The sequence below is a fragment of the Miscanthus floridulus genome, chromosome 1 (assembly GCF_019320115.1).
Source record: "Miscanthus floridulus cultivar M001 chromosome 1, ASM1932011v1, whole genome shotgun sequence".
Classification (NCBI taxonomy): domain Eukaryota; kingdom Viridiplantae; phylum Streptophyta; class Magnoliopsida; order Poales; family Poaceae; genus Miscanthus; species Miscanthus floridulus.
This window is the reverse complement of record NC_089580.1, coordinates 105,940,840-105,957,414: the sequence shown is the minus strand read 5'-3', so window position 1 is coordinate 105,957,414 and position 16,575 is coordinate 105,940,840.

Below are 16,575 nucleotides of genomic sequence, written 5' to 3'. Positions count from 1 at the left end.
TCGTCCATCTTTACGACAGCGTGCGAGGGCCACGTGGCTAACCACGAGGTTGTGAATTTGTATAGTGAAGCGGTTGATACACAACCTGTATGGCTATGCGGGCTAGAACGCCATGATTGTTAATTTGTTAGCAGCATGCGAAAATCTATTCTATCCATCATCGGCTGGCGGGGCCATTGCGTGGTTTAAAAAAATATCAATAACGTCGTTCATATAGAAATGTTTAACTCATTTTTTTCAGAGAATGATGTGATGGTATTTTCTTAAAATCATATGTGATGATCTGTGTGTAATATTTGGTGCGGCATGTGTGTCGCTATTTATTACAGCTAGGTTGAGGCTGTTTGTTTATTGTATTCGGTCTGCGTGTCGTCCTGTGGAGTGTTCATGTGATATAATTTATATTTTAATTTGCTATTAGCATGTAATAGGCAAATTAAATTATGTAATTTATCGACATGAGGCAAGGTGACTCGGCGACCACACCGTCCAGAAGAGGGTGTTGAAATTGAGACGCCTAGGGGTAGGCATCCTCACCCGTTGCTGGCGGTCGCCTAGACGCGCTAAGTTTCGTTGCACGAAAAGAGGCTATACTATCACAATAATTTGATTATCTGTGATGTTTGTATTTATACATTGCCTATGATGAGTATGAAAAATCCCTCGTAAAAATTAAGTTTTATGCATGTCAGTGTTTTGTAAACCAGACTAGTGAATTTATACGATTGTCGTACTGCTCTAGGAAGACGATGGTAGAATCCAAAAGATATGAGGATTTATACTAGTTCAGACAAGAGCCATATATCCAGTCTCAGAGGTGATCGAGTGCGTGTTTTCCGCTTGAATGCTCTAAAGTTCTTACAATATGGGGTGCAAGAATGGTGGAAGAGGTTGGAGAACTAGAGCTAGGAGATGGACTACCCGAAGGGAAGCTCTAGGATCCCTACTACGATGGAGAATGAGTAAAATGGTAGACGATCCCAATGTGTTCCTAGATGGATACCCTGACTGCCCTTATGTAGAGTTCGGGGCCAGGGCTTGTACAGAGAAGGAGGTTCTCCCGACCGAAGGGTCATGAGCCTGAGGAAGGTCCAAGCTAACCTGGCTTGCAAGCTACGCCGTCTCATGGTGCACATCTAGGCGTGGTTGTCATCACGGCCCTATGGCCATGTTGTGACATGGTGTGGCATGGTGCTACTATGCCGGCCATGGCGGCACTGTAGGCACGATGGTGGTTCGCCAGCCATCATGTATGACGTGGTCTCTGCCATGGCCTTTGTCATCGCCTCCTAGTTTCCTAGGGCGCCATACAGGAGTTGGTAGCCGCCTCTAGTTTGTTGATTGCTTCATTGGCTTGAGAGGCCGAGGGCCATGATCCTGATCATTGGGGTCTTGGCTCCCGCTGGTCTGGTTGGCCTCTAAGTCAAGGCCCTCGTCGTGGACCCCATCCCGTAGTGGGTAGGATCATACATACGTCTTGTCGGGCTATATCTGGCCAGTGGTCATCGTACTGGTCGTCACCGCTTTGGGCGATATTGTCTTGTGTAGGATGCGTGGCGTAGGGGTGGCGTTTGACCGAACGGAGGTGACTGCTGTCACCTTAGTCCTTGCGAGGTCAGTGCGGCGTGCTTGTTCTTATTAGAGCAGGCACGTTTGGCTGTGCTCGACCTCTCCCTGTTCCTCCCAGGGGTTAGGGCAGTGGAGAGGTCATGTGTCTCTCGCACGTCGTGCGGCTAAGGTGGAAGGAAGGGTCATGGTCGTCTCCGTCCTTGGCTTTAGCAGGGCCTCGGTCGTTCAAGTCTTCACTACAGATGTGTCGTGCACCACTTGGCCTGCTAACTAATCGGTGCCTTGAGACACCCCATGGTTATAACCCCGATAGTAGCCCCCGAGCGTTTTTGTGATCACAAAGTGATTGTGAAAGCGCTGAAATGCGTGTGCGTTTGTGCACGGGTTTGTAGTCGTGGTCTACTCGTGCTTTGTCGCTCAACCCCTTGTGGGCTGGTGCGTTCAATGCAGTAGGTGGCTGTTATGTTTGGCCTTGTTAGGACACCCTAACGACATGGTACATGACTGCTAAGCCCTCCCATGTCAGTGTGCCGTGTTTCAGGGTTCGTGACCTAGGCAGGGCCAAGTGGTCTCATCGACGCTGTACCGGCCCTACCTTTGCGAGGTTCTCGATTTTCTTGACCTCATGCATGCATCTGACTCTGGCTGTGACCTCCATGGTTCGTGTAACAACCAATCTTTTTGAGCATCCAAAAATGTGAGCTTTTTAAATTTTTCCCGCAAATGTGTGAAGCATGTAGTTGCTAGGTCAAACCCTAGTCAAACTAAGGAGAGCTTGCTAATAAATTGATGCATCATATAGAATTGATTGTAGGAGTGTGCCTATGTTATTGAGTTGGTTCTGGGTTTGAGTTTGTTTGGAGTTTGGAGTGCACAAATCCATAGCGAGTCCCTCTAGAACCTCTTTTAAATTCATCATGAATTCCATTTGAATCCCTCCCAAAATCCCTAGAGTCATAATTCATAAAAGGAAAATTTCCTTTTTCCTTTTTTCTTCACATCTGGCCCAACCGGCCCTCTCTCCCTTCTCTTCTCCCACGCGGCCCAGCCTGCATGCCTATGGCCCATCTTGCCTCCTCCTTGCCTAAGGCCCATCCTGAGCCTCAGCCTAGCTCCCTCCTCCCATGGTTTGGCCCGCTCCGCTCCCCGTAGGCCTAGTCATGGTCCCCGTAGGCCCAAGCAGCCAGCGCAGCCTCTCCAAACCCTAGGGAACTATTGCTCCCTAGGCGCAATCACCACCGCCCGAGTGGGGAGAAACCCCGACGCTGCCCGTGTCCTAGCATCCGTGCCACGTAGTTCATGTCGCATGTCCCACCCACGACACGGATGCCGAGGATGGCCTGTAGCCCTCCAAACCCTATCCGTTCATGGTATAAGAAGCCATAGCCACCACTCTCTTCTCATCTCCCTATAGCCACTACCGCGCTCCTCTGCTCCCTTCCTCGTTTTCCTCATCAGCCCTAGCCGGCCATGGCTGGCACTCCAATCACCGCTACTCCCCTTCCTCCAAGCAGCGTCGACCATAGAGCCGCAACACCGCCGGTGCTTTGCCATGCCATGCCACCAGCTGAGCCTCGCCATCGAGCCGCACTAGAGCCATCCACCATCACTACGCTCTACCTCCTCAGAGCTGTCCTCGCCTCGTCGTGCTCCATCGCCAACAAGCACTGCAACCTCGCCTTCCTCCTCGCCGAGCCCTGCGCCCCTGCTCCACATCGACCACCATCACCATCCTTTGCTCCTCCTCCTTGTCTAGCAGAGCCCATGATGATGTGGTCTACCTTGACCTCACTGAAGCCATGCATCACCACCTCGTTGTCACAGCATAGCACGACCACGACCTCCTTCACCCTAGTCCAAAGCACTTTGCCTCACCATCGAGCCCATGCCCAGCATCCCCGACCTCCCATTCTCCAAGCATGGGACCACGATGCCACACTCTATGTCATCCTTGTTGCAACCATGCTGAGCCATCTCCATCGTGCCAGACTCCTTCACTGGCGCCGTTCCGTAGCACCACCCTACCGCCGATGAGCTCCTCCATCTCTAGTGAGCCACCATAGCCAAAAGCTCCTCCCTTTCTCCTTCTTGCCATCATTCATTCCTAAGGCTGGCCTTCATGCCATGGTTCTTCACTACCGTAGAGAGGCCATGCCGTTCACGCTAGGAATCAGAGCTGCTGACCACACCGGACACCTCACCGGATGATAGCAGCGTCACCTTCCCCATTGCCCTACCTTCCTGCAGCTCGGGTGAGCTCTGTACCCCTATAGCTCCCTCTTTTCCTTGAAACCCGCCTCTATTCCTGATCGCTTCCTACTGTAAGCTTTGGCCGTGGCCTTGCAGCTTACCCTGCCGACTTTGGCCATCACCGTCGCCACCTCCGATCGCTAGCAGCCCTATTCGGCCAGCCACAGCCACGTTCAGCCAATCCATGGCTGACCAACAGCAAGCCATAGCCAGTTGGGGAATACAGCAGCAAGCCTTAGCCGGCCAGAACACACAATAGACCTTCGCCTTCCTCATCACAGCAAGGTCAAACCCTAGTCGACGCCGTTCCTAACACCGACGAAAACTCTTTCATGTTCTTTCATACTGGTCATACATGATGATCTATCTATAGCTATGAATGCATGTGTCATGCCTTCGCGCCGGTCTATCTCTTGTGCTATGGATATGTGCTACTCCAAGTCATGTTGTTGAGTTGTTGGTTCTTTGTGTGTTATGTTGTTGCTTGTGGACCAAGCCTTCAAGCCAATTGAGGGATTCAACCTCGTTCGAACATTTCGATCGTGGGTTCGTCCCACCATGGCCGTGATGCCAAGCATAACTCATTCCCTCATGTTTTAGTTGACTCCATAGTGCTATGATCGTCAGCTCCTATCTTTGACCCTAGGACATGGCCATTGGGGACTCGATGTTGATACCGATGCAATTCTTACCTGCATATTTTGAGCCCTTCATGACCTAGTCTAGTGGGATATGAATTGGGGGATGATAATCATGGAACTATAAAAGCGAACTCATGTGGGTAAAGCTCATAGCCACGAGTTGCCTTGCCATGACCATTGGGCTCTGCCTCTTTTGCACTTTGGTTCTCTTTTGCTCCTTTGTTCTTCCTAACCATCTCATATGCTTATGCCACTTAGATAGTTGCATTTCTATGGTTCTCATGGTGACAACCGCACCGCTATGGACCTTGGGAATAGCAAAGTGCTGATCTAGTTGTGCATAGGTCATGGTGCCCTATGAGTTGGTTTGGATTGAGAGACTATGGTATTGTCTCTTTTCTTTCAACCCTTGCTGTTCCCATGGCGTGTTGGTTGAGAGGATGCAGAGACCGTTATTCTATCTTCTCTTGTTCTCTCTTTTCAATCCTCGTCGATCTAGTAAGATGTGGATGGATCTTCTTGTTCCAATTTCTTCGATCTATGTCTTTTGCCATGACATGTGGATCGAAGTGCTGTGGAAGCAAAGTCCCTTTTCACCTATTTGTGCCCATTTGGTGTTCTTTGTGGCTCTCTTGATTCAAGTCCTTTGATTCCTGCCGACAGCTATGGTGAGTGAATCAAAGGAAGGTGAGTCCATTTCCCCTCTCTTTTGGCTCTTTCATGCTCGAACCCCTTGTATGCTTGTACCTATTTTAGACCTCAGCGCTCTCTAGATTCTCGCAGTGACAACCGCACCGCTAAGACCCTAGGAGTGTCTTGGTGCCATTTAGTGCACATGGGTCAAGGTACTCTACGAGTGGATTTGGGCGTTTGTGCTCTCTTGTGTGTCACTCCTTTCTGATTCACCACCTTTTGCCATGGCGTGGGGATTGGAAGAAGCAGACCACCGCTCCTTTCTTTTCTCCTATTCCACCCTCTCTTTGGTTCTCATCAATTGCAATGGCGTACGGATTGAGAGAGACTAGAACTATTTTCTTTTCCCCTAGAGCCCATTCTGTTCGATCCTATCCTAGCCATGACGATCGGATCAAAGACCAGACTATCACTTCTAGTTAGCGAAGCTATGGTCTATGTCGTGTTCTCGGAACCATGCGAGTTGACCCGATCGACCTTTGTAATGCCATCCACACTGAGGATGTGACATGGACATGCCTAGCTGACTTTCTCCTTTTTAAGCCCTAGGATACGGAGTCACTTCGTGAGGGCTAGTCTTGTTTTCCATGGTTTTGCTTAGGATGAGCTAAGGTCTAGGCCATTATTCTTGAAGCCGTACAGGTCAACATGATTGGCCCAGGAGGTACTGGCTAGGCTGTGACTTGCGCTTGTGCTTAGCAAACAACCACTTCTGCCTCTTTTGGCTGAAGGATCAGAAATCCTCTGCTAGGGCTAAGTCTTTTTCCCTTGGTGTTCTTTTGGTCTTGTTCGATCTTGCTTAGTGTTGTTGCCCTTTTAGTGTATTGATTGCTCTTTGCCTTGTTTATCGCTCTATCGAGGTAGTTACATCGAGGATAACGTTGATCAGACTAGAACCCATTGGAGGAAGGAAACGTGGATGGCCATAGGACTTGGAGGAGAATGACTGTTAATACATGGAGGATCTTGGAGATGACCAGTCAATAGGTGCCACGTCCCACCCAACCTCATAAAGTCCTATTAGACATGCAATAATGTAGCTACTAGTGCTCTACTTTCATGCAAATGAACTGTGATAGGTTGCATGGTAGAATTGCTTGAAGCCATTACCTTGATGCAACCTTTACCCCTGCACACCTGCTGTTAGGTTAGACGCTTGCTTACTACTTACTGCTTACTTCTACTATGCATTATATCTGTGATGTGATGCTTGGTGGAGGAATGTTTGTGAGTGGATAAGGCACACGATGCCCATAATGTGGTCATAACTGGGGAGATCTTGGCGTGCATCTTGGGTGTGTGGTGTGGGTTGAGTTGACTAGATAGGATTCTACGAGAAGTCTTTGGACAAGTCTTGTCAGGGGGATGTGACCTAGGCATTCCCTATGAGAGGTACCTATGGTGCATACATGTGAGATGAGGAGGTTTTGGGGTGGAGTGTCTTTGTGGGATGAAGCCCTGGGATGGAGGTGCCATCAAGGCATGGGGTGTTGGTTATCCCCTTTGAGAGGATATCATGTGTAGTGCCCCTAAGGACTGGTATGTCGAGAGAACCAGATCATAGGACCCTACGTGCACGCCACTCATTCCTAAATGGGCGGGGGATGGATGCTGACCTGCTAGGACGGTGCTACTACTGCTAGGTTGTAAGTGGATAGTGTAGGGAGGCATGGGCATATGGCTCACACCCTCCTAAGATAGCTTTGTGACCTCTAGTGCCCGGTACTACATCTCATAGTCTCAGTGTTTTGGTGGACTCTAGGGTGGCCTAGGGCTGAGTGGTAGGGTGGCATCGCACCGGTTGCAAGGTAGCCCAGCATCAGCCTAGACGGTGGCTACCATCGATGATGGTGATCTTGTGGTTCTAGGTGTACATGCTCTGCAAAGTTGATCGATCTATACGTATAGCCGTGTCCATGGATATGGACATTCCTATGACCTACGCTTCTCTTGATTAGGGAGAGGAGTCCTTTCTTCTTCTCCCCCCAAGTTTGTTGGTTTTTGGCTGTTAGCCAATAAGACAACGCACGAGAGGGAGTCATCCTTGCCGCCTAGAGAGTGAGAGTGTGGTGAGATGTGTGTGATGGGATGGGTGAACGTGTGGATGAGATGAGTTAAAACTTGATGAACTATTATAAAATATTGATGAACTTGCATAGGAGAACTATAGCCATACATAGACCTTTTGCTCTACCCTTGCATTCCACTTACCACAAAGCAACGCAAAGCATAGGGTGGGAGCCAGTGGCCACTACAAATTGTACTAAAAGATATTTGGCAGGTTTGGATGTCATCAACGATGACGACAACAGAGATTAGAAGGATTAGGTGGTCATGTTCCTATGCTCAAGTTTGGTTGAGGAGATGAAGTCTATGCCCGCTGAAACTCTACGCCTACTCTGATGATTGCCCGTGAAGGAGGAGCCTTCACCCGCCGATGCACCATGTCTACTCTAATGCTGATCTATGTGCATTTTTGCTAGTATATGTTGTACTTAGGTGTGTTACCAAGTGTTGTATTATCTTGTAAACTTGTAATTCTGAGATGTATGAACTGTGGTATCAACTAAATAATGATAATGTGGCATCTTGGTCTTCCTGGACTATCACATTATGATGTAATCTGTGGATTTCCCTTCGAGGAAATCATGGATCGTTTTAGTTGGTATCAAAGCCATACTTGACCCTAGGACGAGACCCTTAGGACCAAACACTAGTATAGAAGCCAACCATCCTGTTTGTTGTAGAACTATAGGTGCTAACACTTGTTTCCCTCTCCACCTTGAATTCTGATGCTGACTGAGCCCCCTGTTGTGGAAAGTTGACCTATAGAGAACCTTCCCCATTATCGCCCATGCTGGATCAGTAGTTGTGTGAGACTTTGAAGGCCTGGGAGTTGCCATAAGTCAACATTGTGTATATAGGAGTTGTAATGCTGTTTGATTGCCTGGATCTTGCGTTGTTGTGCTTCTTGGATGTTTTATTGTCTAAGTGGAGGCTATAGGAGCTATTTGATGCATGTAAGACTCTGGACCCTGGCCAGCTTGAGTCATAATCGCTTGAGTCATAATTCATAAAAGGAAAATTTCCTTTTTCCTTCACATCTGGTCCAACCGGCCCTCTTTCCCATCTCTTCTCTCGCTGACCTAGCCTACACGCCAGTGGCCCATAGAGGTGCAGGGGCGGTGGTTTGACTAGCAAAATCTCACCAACGACAAGGTCATTGGCGGTAGCGTCACTTGCGTTAGACTCCACTGCCATTCCAAGATGACTGGTACCCTTGGTTGGCTCCGAGGCTCACCAAAGCTAGATCAACGGTGGCCATGGCGGAAGGCGGTGCTATGTGGTAGCGGCCTCACCCTCTCCGGTGATGATATGCCCAGGTGAGCATTGCTACGGCTTCAGGGCTACCTAGCGAAGACCTAGGGTTGGGATTGAGCCATGGTGGAGCGGCAGCGAGGTTTGGCCACGTGCATGGCTCGATTGACATGGGCTTGATTGACACAGCTAGCGGCTTGGGAAGGTGGAGTAGCTCATGGTAGACCTATGGCTGAGGTGGATTGGGTGGTGGTGCTACGTGGGCGGCGAGCGTGACCGGGGGAGGCACGATGGCAATGCTGCTCTGCTGTTCCGCCCGACGTGCGTGAGAGAGCGAGAGTGAGGGAGATAGAGAGGGCGAGTGAGTGTGGTGGGAGAGACTGAGCGAGTGCTCAGAGCCTTTCTCCCCTTCGACATGGCAACACGGGGCCAACGACAGCATATGGCTGCCCTGTGGCATGCGCGTTGATGCCGGTCAGCCACTGCTCCTGCTGGTCGTCCGGTTTTAGACCGTCGATGGCCGACTGATAGTCCCACTTTGCACCTCTATATCTCCTAATCTAGTTCGAGTTAGCAAAAAGACCATTAATAGAAATTGTAGAGCTATAAGAGATCTACAACTTTGCTTTAGAAAGTTTTGTCTAATTCACGATGGCTTTCAAACTACAGAGCTCTAAAGTAGAAACTAAAATCATGTTTTCTAAGTTATAAAACAACATCCAAATTGAAATTTAGGAGCTCTATTTGACCCACTTAAGCACTTATTCAGCTCATGACCCTTAAACAGTGTTTGTTCTACATGGCATGAACTACAACTTTTATTTAGGTCACATAGCCATGCAAGCTCTCTAAGCTATTGTTCAACTTTGGTCAAACTAGCATCATGTAAAAGACATTTCAAAGTAAACCAACACTTAGAAGCAAATTTGGGCTTGGTCATGAATACAAACATTGGTCCATTTTCTAACCTAGATGCGTCTAAGGTGTTTTTGTGACCTCACAACCATCCCTCGCATTGGTCACACATTATCACAAGCATATGCATGTATATAATCAACATTACATGTTATAACATATAAAGAATGAGATGAAATTTCGTATGCTCATGCTCATGAATGAATGGATGATGCTTGTGCTCATGAAATGCAAGTGCCAAATGCAATGCTTAACACTAGGGTGTTATAGCCCCTCCCCCTTATAGAAATCTCATCTTGAGATTTGAATGACCTACCATTTTTCATAAAAGGTGGGATAAACCTAACGTAGATAATCTTCTCATTCCCATGTGGCATCTTGTTCACTATGGTTATTCCGCACCATCTAGTGGAACTTAATGACTTTGCTCTTGGTTACTCTTTCCATTTCATCTAGCACTCGGATTGGTTTCTCTTCATAAGTCAAATATGATTAGAGCTTAATATTGGTGGGTTCAATGGCTTCATCAGGTACGCAAAGACATTTTCTTAGCTGAGAAACATGAAAGACATTGAATATAGTACTCATCTCTAGGGGAAGTTGTAACTTGTTGGTGACCTTTCCCTTTCATTCAGTAATCTAATATGTCCCTACATATCTTTGTGCAAGCTTCCTTTTTACTCCAAATCTCTACACACCCTTTATGGGCGAAACTTTTAAGTACACATAATCTCCCACTTCAAAGGTTAGTGGTCTTCTTCTTTTATCAGCATAACTCTTTTATCGGGCTTGGGCAGCTTCAATGTGTTGTTGGATAATACACACTTGTTCTTTAGCTTTTTTGACAAAATCAGTACTGTAGTACCTCCTTTTCCTGGGCTCAACCCAGTTCAAAGGAGTTCTACATTTTCAGTCATAAAAGTGCTTCAAAAGGAGTCATCTTGATACTCTCTCGGTAACTATTATTGTAAGAGAATTCCACGAGAGGTAACCATTTCTCCCACAATCCCTTGGAGGATATAACACAAGCTCTGAACATATCTTCTAAGATCTAGTTCACTCGCTCAGTCTGCCCAAAGGTTTGTGGATGGTATGCTAAACTTCTAATTAGTTTAGTTCCCAGGGCCTTGTGCAAGTGTTCACAAAAGCAAGCTATAAAATGTGGTCCTTGATCTGAGATTATGGTCCTTGGTACCCCATGTAGCCTCATGACCTGAGAAACATACAGCTTAGTGTACTTCCTAGCGTGATACTTTGTGTTAACCGGTACAAAATGTGCTGACTTGGTGAGGCGATCTACAATGACCCATATAGAATCATGACCTTGTTGTGTCTGTAGGAGGCCTATAATAAAGTCCATACTTATTTCCTCCCATTTCTAGCCTAGAATGGACAACGGCTAGAGCAGTCCTCCATGTTTTAGATGATTTGCCTTCACTTGGCTATAGACATCACACCTAGCAACGTAGGCTGCAATTTCCTTCTTCATCTTTATCTACCAAAAATGGTTTTTCCAATCTTGATATATTTTGCTACTACCTGGATGGATAGACAACTTGGATGAATGAGCTACATCTAAAATTTGATTTCTATGTTCATAGTCTTTCGGTACCACAAGTCGGTCCTTGAACCATAGCACACCTCTTTCATCTAACCTAAAATGTTTGGTTTCCTGTTCCTTCGTCTTTCTCTTGATGTGAAACACACCTACATCTGTGTTCTATAGTTCGATGATCTTGCTCTCAAGTGAGCAACTGACAGTGATGTTGTGTAGCACAACAGGATGCAACAGATTAAACCCATCTTCCAACAGTGCTTCTAAAGCATTACAATGAGATTTCCGACTAAGTGCATCTGCCACAACATTGGCTTTTCTTGGATGGTAGTGCACTTCCAAATTATTGTCCTTGATCAGCTCTAATCACCTTCTCTGTGTCTGTTCAGTTTCAGTTGAGTGAAAATATATTTGAGACTTTTGTGATCAGTGTATATGTGACATATATTTCCCAACAAATAATGCCTCCATATCTTTAATGCATGTGTCGACACAGAATTTCATCCCGTGCCGAGGACACATGAGCAAGCCGGAAGGGTCCGCTTGATGGAGCTGGAGATCCACCTAGCTTTACCGTAGGGGTGGTCGATCCTGCGCACTCCTCCTGAGACATGCCAGTCAATTTGACCCTGCAATTGACAAGGAGAAAAAGTTTATCAGTAATTAAGGGCGGAACGTGTTGGTGTTGCCAGACAATCCCGAATGTGCGGCTCTGAGAGCCGATATGAAAGGAGATCGACTAAATAGTTGATTCCAGCATGTTCATAAGAATAATCGGTTATCACTCTTGATGAATATCATTGTTTAGACAAGTATTGGTCACTAGCAAAAGGATATCAATAATAATTAGTTCATGCTAAGCCAATGGCTACAAGTAACCAAACCCATCACTACTTCAACGATCTCTTGACATGAACCGTTCTACAATAATAAGATAATGGAAGCAATAGCCAATATCGATAACTTAATGAATCTATCTGAAGGAACACAACCCTTAGATAGAGCTGATAACTTGACCATAATCTAGTTTGAGCAGTGGAGGTCGACTGGATCGATGCAGCCATACTTGAACTAGACAAGAGTCGATAACTAACTTATACCAAAGTCGCAATGGAGGTCGACCGGATCAATGCAGCCATACGAATTGAGGTATAAGCCATGACGGTACTTACAGACAAGCAGTGGAGGTCGACCGGATCGATGCAGCCATACTTACTGAAGAACTCACCGAGATCTACTCTACTCCTACTCCTAAGGGGTGGCCAGAGCCAAAAAAGTAAATAACTGGTATTTGATTGATTGTGTGTGTTCTTTACAATAGCCGGGGTTTGATATTTATACCCGGGACCTGCGCATGACTCCTGTCTAAGCACAACTCATCACAATTTTTGACCCTAGAGAAAACATTCCTAATTTAAGATAACTTGGGCTCTAATCTTTCCCTTTTTGTAGAGTCCAACATATCTCGTCCTAGCACCGATCATACCCTTCGTCGTTATCCGCTGGCGCTATATGAAGAAAGCTGATTCTAGTTTTGCATTCGAATCAGCTAGTTCCGATCTGCACGCAATTGATTCCTTGATGACATGATCTTGGCAGTTTTTGAGTCCCTATGACTCTTATTCCAAATTTTGGTGTGAACACATTCCCGCAATTTTGGGATAAAAGTAATTTTTATTCCAAAATTATCTTGTATGTGCCCTCGATAGGTCCACAGTCATTGGTATAGAATCTTGATTTGGGGTCTACTATTTATCATTGTCTATGTTAGCTCATGAGCCAATGCTTCAAAACTTTTACAAGAGCATCATTGCTTCATGGGCTCTTGGATTCATCCTTCAGGCCGGCTATAAAAATGTCTATCTGACCCTGGTGAGAGCAACTCAACAATTCAGCCATGTTTCTCTTCTATCCTCCTCCTCAAGTGCTCCCGACTCTGCTGGACCCTCCATGGTCTATCCTTTTGCTATGAAGATCTTGAGCGGTTAGAAGAATTCTTGTGCATAGGGTGATTGTGTCTCCCATCTTAGCACCTTGTCGAACAAGAGAATCAGCTACTGCGGTTAGAAGAATCCTTGTGATATCGCTTGGGTCTTCTCTCCATGCTCGCAGAGCTGTTCTAGTGTTTGCAAGGGCCATAATGCATGGACACTTTCCCCTTGTTTGCTTTGCTCCTGCGGGCAATACACATTGTACCGGCTTTTACCCCTCTGGGTTTATCTTCGCACTAGAAGCGATACCCTTCTGGTATCAGCTATTCGAGCTGACAACTGAGCAAATTGGTTGTCAAGTATTAATCCAAACATTAGGGTAATATTCCTTTAAATATTCCCCATTTGATTACTCTGCCGAATTCTTCTTCTCCTTTCAGTGTTTCCAAAATATAAGTATTACCAGGTGCACAACGCTTGATCCGATAAGGTCTTTCCCAATTAGGTGACCATTGTGCCGAATTTGCTGTCCTTTGACCCGATCGGCAATTTTACTCTCCAGACCAAATTTCTCTTAGAGAATTGCTCATTCTTGACCTTTTAACTATAATATTTTGCAATCCTCAGTTTATGGGCTTCAATGTTTTTCAAGAGCACATAGCCAAAGGCAACTCAAGTCTTCTAAGTCATTCATCACAAAATTTCTTGTAGACTTTGGCTGATAAATCGCTCTGCAACATAATTGCCTCGATCCAGTTTGAACTTCCCAAGGAGGGACTATATTATGGATATACACGAGTTCATAAGGTGACTCTATCAGCTCTTTTGCTCTTGGTCATCAGGGGTAATTCATCCTTGGCCCTCTCTAGAGTCTTGTGTCCCTTCTTCATTTTTGAAGATCAGGTCCTAAAGGTGACACAGGCTTCAGGGGAGTTTTTTTATCATGAAATTCTTTTGGCCAAGGGGAACTTGAATAGGCGTGAGGCTAAAGGACTATCATAGTCGATTGATCACCTTTGTTCCGGCTAAAGAGTCGATTTTTAAAATAGCTGATTCTAGACTCTTGGTTTTAATCCTATCTAGGTCTAAAAACATGACCTTTATTAAGAGAGCCCTTCGATCTTATATCCTTAGTCATCCGATGCCGTATTCTCTTTACTACTAGTGAGGTGATGCTTTGCCTCCTATTAATTGTGGTTGCCTTTTAAACGACCCGACGCGTCCACCCCTTTGTCTTGTGGCTTCAAATACCGGCCGAGGGCTCTAGCCTTGAACACATCCGCACTTGCAACCGTTCCTGTTTCTCTGCCTTTCTCTGCCCTTGCAGAACTCTGTAGTGGCCTTTCTCTCTTCCTATAGATTCAATCAACTTCATGGCCGGCAAGGAGAACCACGACAAGCACACAGCAGAAGAGGTCCCGGAGGAGAACATGCCAATGAACCAGCGCCTCTAACGCATGAGGTGAGATTGATATCCTCTGTTCATGATGATGATCTTTTCTGATTCGCCTATAGGTTCATCGTGAATGATAGTCTTTGTCTCCTCCCTAGGGCCAGCAAGCCCTCTGATGCTACATCTTTCGCGTTGGCTTTGTCATCAGACTCTTCCAACTCGTATGATGGCGATGATGCCCAACGCTTCTTTCAAGAATGGAGGGCGGCGGAGGACCGCTATTCCAAAGCAATTCTAAAAAATAGCCAGCTTAAGATCTGTCTAGGGGTCTTCCAAGCGGCCCTTAATGCGGCTGAGGAGGAGGCCAGCGCCATTCGAGCGTGGCTGGTTAAGTCTGATGACATGGTGGTAGGTAAGATGAGTTCCATGAACGCTTCTACTTTGGTTTCCACTACCTTTGTCTTGATAGTCTTCTGTAATCGCTAGCCCAAACAGTGCAGTTGGAGTCTCTCCAACAGGCAGTGAACGTGGCCGTGGATGCCATCAATGCTCGGGGTTCCCTCATTGATGCTCGTCTCCAAGACATCCCGGCCCACGTTTAGGAGATTACCCTCCATGGCGTTCGTCATGGTGCGTCGGTGGCGTTAACCGCGGTGTAGGTCTGGACTGGGCATGACCTCCATGCCATGGAGGTTGGCTTCCTGGTTGGCGACGGCCCTTAGGGACATGAGGACGTGCTCAAAGAATTTGTCGTTGCCGTGGAGGCCATTGTGAACATTACATCCGCTCATGATGTAGTGAACAAGGTCTTTGATTAGTTTGTAATTAGGGTAATCCGATGAACAAAGACCCCTATTCCTCCATGAATGTGTCTTAGTGCAATGCCCTTGTGTATGACTGTTTTTGCTTTTTGTTTTTGCTCTGTAGGCAATACATATCATATTGGTTTTCATTATCTTCAGGTTTGTTTTTTGAACTAGAGGCAATACCCTTTTGGTACCAGCTATTAGAGCCGACAACTAAATGAATCGGCTATCGAGTATTGATCAAATGTCAGGATAACATCCTGTAGAACTTTTCATACCAAAGGTCAAACAATTTATCAACCCAAGTCAAGCATCCCATTAAGCAAAATAGAACTCCTTTAAGAAACCTACCAACTCTAAATCGCACTTAGGATTCCATTTAGCATTCATACGTCGGCCTAAATCCATACTCAGAACTAATGCTTATTTTTCCTTAATCCAATGGTCAACATGAATCTGTGACTATTCACTAAAACAAACTCTCAGAGCCGATCGCTTGCATTGGTTGTTGGCTTTCATTGCTAATCTTAATGAAGCCTCCTTCCCATAATTTGCTAGAAAATCACTCAAAGTCTCCTAGTTCCCAAAAGACTGGATCGGTTGTTGCGATGCTCACAGATTCATCAGCGCGAACCACCTCGACATCATCTCCATGCCATTGAATCAAACACTGATGCATGGTTGATGGTATATAACAGTTCGCATGAATCCAATCACGACCAAGGAGCAAACTGTATGACCCTTTTCCATCGATGATGAAGAATGTGGTGAGCAAAGTCTTACTCTCGATTGTCAGTTCAACGTTTATTGCCCCCTAGGTTTTAGATGCATTACCTCCAAAATCCTTAAGCATCATGTCAGTCTCCATCAGATCTTCTGGTCCCTTGCCAAGTTTACAAAAAGTGGTGTAAGGCATGAGATTGACAGAAGCACCTCCATCCACTAACATCTTGTCCATCAGCTTCCCATCAACAAAACCTTTCATATATAAAGCCTTTAAGTGTGGATGCTTGACTAACTTATCAAATATTGCTTGTTGTATAACTGTCAACTTGGTAACTATCTCCTCATACTCCAATTCATCGAAATCCAAATACACTTCTTGATTTGCCGGAGCTCTGAATTCCGATGGCAATAGAAAAGCCATTTGGATATTAGCCGATGGTTGCTTTCTATTGGCTGTTTGCTTAGTACACCACACTTGAGGTTTACCGGATGCCTGAGCTTGTTCCATCTCTTTATTCCTTGGGCATTGCACCCTTCTCTTCTGACTTCTTGTTAAACCTCCTAGACACCATTGACCTTCCTACCAAACATATTTTCTTTCGTTGCCTTCTTCTTCATAATCAGCCTAGTCCTGGTCAACAACTCTTTTTTCCAGCCGATTATGAACACTTCTATTTTTCAAGTGCCGATCCATGTTATTATGATGATATGCATCTTGAGCATGGATAGACCGGCGGTTAGTTTGAAATTGCCTAAACTCCCAATACTGATAGCTGCA